This window comes from Clupea harengus, chromosome 14, assembly GCF_900700415.2.
Source record: "Clupea harengus chromosome 14, Ch_v2.0.2, whole genome shotgun sequence".
NCBI classification, from domain to species: Eukaryota; Metazoa; Chordata; class Actinopteri; order Clupeiformes; family Clupeidae; genus Clupea; species Clupea harengus.
In genome coordinates, this window is record NC_045165.1 from 20,244,610 (window position 1) to 20,249,609 (window position 5,000).

The 5,000-nt window shown below is 46.4% G+C and overlaps 1 protein-coding gene across 2 annotated transcripts in view; it reads left to right on the forward strand.

The window, feature by feature from the left end:
• bmp4 (bone morphogenetic protein 4) overlaps window positions 1-5,000 on the forward strand; it is a 43,634-nt gene that overhangs the window by 22,110 nt on the left and 16,524 nt on the right. For both annotated transcript variants that reach the window (XM_031580665.2, XM_042709729.1), the window contains exon 3: window positions 3,888-4,265. The gene's annotated coding sequence lies outside the window, so the exon portion shown is untranslated. The remainder of the gene's footprint in view (window positions 1-3,887; window positions 4,266-5,000) is intronic.

Consider the following 5,000-nt stretch of genomic DNA (forward strand, 5'->3'; position numbering starts at 1 on the left):
ACATACAGACAGACAGAGTGTATATGTGTGTGTGTGTGTGTGTGTGTGTGTGTGTGTGTTTGCCAACCTGCATTTGTCAGTCCGTGTGGCTGCAGTGCACACTCTCCCACTGAGAGACGGGCCGAGATGGAAACAGCACCCGGGTTACTCTGGGTCTGGGAGTCTCACAGTAACACAGACAGGACCAAAAGAGCCGCCTGACCACCAACTGTTCCACCACAGGCCTGCTCTGACGTCCGATGGGCAGGCAGCGGATTCCACCTCCACCATCAGAGAGGCCGGATGGCGAAGACACCAGTAGGGTATGGGCATCCTGGTTGTTTTGTCTATGGGTTAAAGTCGTCTGAGGAAGATGGAAAAAGGAAAAGGGGAAAGTCTTCAAAAAAAGTTGTCGTGGTGGAATCACCAGACGTGAAGTCATGTTTTAAATGTAAACTTCAAACCGCTGTTAGTGTCAGAGCAGTGTTTACGGCGTGTGCTTTCAAAGGCTGAACTGACCCGGGGTCAGCCCCTCAGACATGTATGCACACATACACGCCTGCTGCACACATACACGCCTGCTGCACGCCTTGTCCAGAGCGGGGACAGAACTGCTTCAGGCTCAGCTAGTCTCATGAAATCTCTTAATTCTTTTAATCTCAGAATTTTTTTTTATGGTTATTGTGATACATTTGTGCAATGTTCAATCAGCAATGAAGAGCCCTGTGTATAACAACTGTGCTGATAGATGGCGAAACAATTTTTTTTTGCCAGTGCCGGTATGTTTTGATCAGAAAGACAGAATCAAACACACTTCATTGTTTACAGGAACAATGATTTGTTGGGTGGCATGCAAAGTTGAATTCAGACTTAGTCAGATTATAAATCGACAGTATGAAGTAGGTTAATTTACAAAGGCTTACTAAACATCACCACAGTCAAGGTGTTAAAGTGGTTTATACTGTAGTTGTTAGACAGAATCATGTAACTATTAGGAAGCATTCTGAATTCTGGATTCTATGAATGTTACTTGATTTAAGTGAGGATGAAGAAAGGGTCTTCACAAAAATGGCTACCTCTATCTATAATTGATCATACAGTATTTTTGTAGTTAATCACAGAACAAGCTTGTATAGTTACCATGACGCCTGCTCTGAGGACAAACAGACAATTGGGATGTGTGTGTGTGTGTGTGTGTGTGGGTGTGCTTCAGACAGCAACACTGACCATCTCCCTGCTTCAAATCTTCCTGCCAAAGGCTCACGGATCGCCCACACCAGGATGTTAGCATATTCCGACTGCTTGGAATTCCTTCCCGTCGTCCAAAGAGCACACACTGCGTTTTAAAACTTGTTGGGCCCTTTCAAGTTTTATTTGAAAGTATGGCATTACATTCTTGAAAGAATCACAGGTCCCCAGAGTGATTTACATTGAGTATTAAATGTCAAGGTTTGAACAGACACAGTTAACACACACTCATCCACTTAAGAGCTTCTCAATGACCTGAAATGTTAAGAGGGCTTTAGGGTATGGATTTGTACTGCAAATAAATATGAACAGAAACAAAAAGGAGAGAGAGAAAATGAAGGGACCTAGAGAGTGTTATAGAGAAAAAAACAGGGAGAATGGCGCATCTTCTAACCAACACCCGTCACTGGAAGCGTAAAGACAACATTAGCAGTCGTCCCGCGTCAGTTCAGACAACAGTTCCACCCATTTCATGAGATAAAAAACTTTACTTCCTAAAGTAGCTATAAAGTTACTATAAAACAAAGCACACTGAACCCACTGGCCAACATTCAGAGACGTGCTGAAGACGCCATGTCTGCTTTTAAAAGTCTCCGTAATGTCATCGTTCACGTTGGCTTTTGAGCTGAAAAACACAAACCTGTTGGAGCTGGACGTGCTGGACGTTATGAGAGCCTGAACAGTTCTGTTTGCTGGCCATGAAAATTTAGAGGAGTTGAGTAGAAAAGTCGTTTACTATTCAGGAAAGTCATATTTCATTGTCTACAAACTCAGCACAGGATGAAAGCACAGCACAGAAGAAAAAGGTAGAATTTGAGGTTTTGATAGGTAGATAGTAGTTCTTGTGAAAGAATGGTTTCATTCTTAGTGCTTTTGCTCCTTGGGTCTTCCTTGCTCAACCTTTGGTGCGATGCAATGTCTCCACCTCCATCTCCATCTCCAAGCTTTTCATTTATGCATTTATATTATTGAGGAAAATGATTGATCAATATAATTCGCCGACCTGTGATAAGCAAGTTATCTCCCTGTAGCTGCTAGAATTCAAATATAATGATAGTTTTGATGTTTGGAATATTGTTGATTGATTGTTTTAAATGTAATTTTTTCTAATGTTTTGTACGTTGCTTTGGACAAAAGCATCTGCTAAATACCTTAACCCTAACTATAACCAAAACCAGCAGGCCTTGACTGTCTGATGTTTGAATTTGATAGCTGATGGATATTTTCTGAAGCAAGTACTTTCTTCCAGTTACTTTCATTCCTTTCTCTCTCCTGGCTCAAATGTAGCCCGCTGTGATGCTGCGCCCTCCAGCTCGGGTCTCTCTGAGCAGCAGATTAGCACGTGTCACTTCTTCCTCTCTGACCATAGCAGCCTCCTCAAGTACCAGGTCCCACTCCTGATAAAAAAAGCTTTTTAATCCATTCAGAAAGTTGTCTGCCCCCCCCCCCCCCCCTCTCCCTCCCATTCCAGGCCTAGTGTGGTCCCTGGTGGGTCGGCCTCAGACATGGCCGCCTGGGGAGGGGGTCTGGACAGTGTTGCGTCGGGGCTGTCTTCCTTTGTGCTGAGAGAACGGACTAAAAAAAGCCCCCCTGCCCAGACGCCACTCACTCACTTCAGCAACTGGACCCTGATAACATCAGCCGGGTGGTGGTTGGTGGGGGGGGGGGGCGGCAGTCCAAGCCGCTGATGACAAGGGGACGTTAAAACGCTGTCACTCTCGCGGCAGAGATGGCCGGCCAAGTGATCCCACTCATCCTCCTACTTGGCGCTCAGAGCTAAAAGCAAACGCAGAGAGCAGAGAGCAGAAAGTGGAGAGGGCCCTGATAATGGGTGGCCTCGCCGTGCCTGCCCTTACCAGCACCAAGACAGCAGTTTCACAGAAGACAGGAGTTTGAAAGGAGACAGGAGTCTCATAACAGAAAGGTATTTGATAATGGGTGACCTTACTCTGCCAATCAACAGGCATAAGGGACATTATAGAGACAAGCCCTGTTCATTTACTATTCTAGTATCCCAAAAATTCCTTTCATTTGTCGGACTGTCGGACTCGCCTGTCTCCCTGCTCCCCGAGATAAATGTTTGGGTTTGGTGCTGATTCTGCTGAGCCAGACCAACAGAGTGGGGTGCAGTCCAGTTGATCCCTTTTATGTATTTTGGATTTGGGAGAGTAATCTGTTATTTTTATTGAAATGGACAAGGACAGGGGAGGAGAGGATAGGAGAAGAGAGGACAGGAGAAGAGAGGACTGGAGAAAAGAGGAAAGGAGAGGAGAGGAGAGGAGGGGAGAGGAGGGGAGAGGAGGGGAGAAGAGAGAGGAGAAACTCTGGGGCTGTGTTTGGTGCGGAGAGGGTAAAATGGGAGTATGTGTGTCCCCGCACCGCCAATCCGGAAACGCTCCAGTGAGACCATTCCACTTCATTTTCTCTCTGTTTACTTCCCCTCTTGTGTGTTTACATGCCAAATCCATTACAAGGATTCAAAGAGTTTGTCCAATCCTTCCCTCCCCACACACGACCCCCCCCCCCCCCCCAAACCCACCCGACTTATCCTGTTCCCCGCTCCCCACACACACTCGTAGACTCACACGTTCATACCTAGACACATACACAACCGCGCACAAACACACACACACACCTCAACAAATTCTTGCCATTTCCAGACTTTGCAATGGCCGAGCTGAGGAGAGGTGGGTAGCTGGAAGGATTACGGCCAAGCGAGTGAGCGAGTGAGAGCACAGCCACCGAGGCCATTACGGGCTCAGAGGTGCTGAAGAATGTTCCGGTGAAAAGGCCACGCAGGTGAAAGCTGCGTTTGATCAATGGGAGAGGCGCGTGTCAGCACTGGTGAGACCCTGGCCGCCGGTGCCGGCGGGAGAAAGACAGAGGAAAGGGAATGGAGAAGAAGAAGAAGAAAAGAAAAGAAAAGAAAAGAGAGAGGACTTAGGTGAGCCCTGACACGAAGCAGGAGGTCTGCCACGACGGCTCACCTTTGAGCTGCTGCTGAGGTCATTGATTACGGGACGACACGGCCTTCACAGGTGAGCTGCTTAAGGACTGATTTATAGACTCACTCAGGAGGTCGGGACATACACACACACACACACACACACACACACACACACACACACTTACCCAGTCTCTCTCCCTCTCTTTCTCTCACACACATGCAAATAGACACATTCTCTCTCTTTTTCTCTCTGTCGCTCTCTCTCTCACACACACACATACACACACACTGTCTCTTTCTATCTCATACACACACGCACATAGACACATTCTCTCTCTTTTTCTCTCTGCCGCTCTCTCTCACACACACACACATACACACACACACTGATGGTGAGAAGTGAAGCAAGTGGATGACAGCAGGATGGAGCTTTCTCCGTTGCCCAATAGCAGATGTAACCTAATGGCTGTGCTTGGCTGCATGGCTCATAGGAATGGCATCTGAGAGAGAGGGTTCTGATTGGCCAGTCCCTCCAGGATCTTCTGAGGGGTTATTGTGATTGGTGCAGCCAACAATTATTTAATTTGCTGCAGGAATTCTCAAAAACTGAGGTTAAAATTGCTGTGATTTTGAAGTTAATACAATCAATCACAAATAATGCTGAAATTGCTGTGTTTTGTGGAAAGATTGCGGTAATAATAGGAAATTGCAGCCCAAAACGAATTTGTGAAAACGTGTATTCAAAACGTGTGAATTTGTGAAAACGCAAAATCACAAAATCCTGGAGGGACTGAGAGACTATTAAAGCTCCCCAAACAATGCCTGC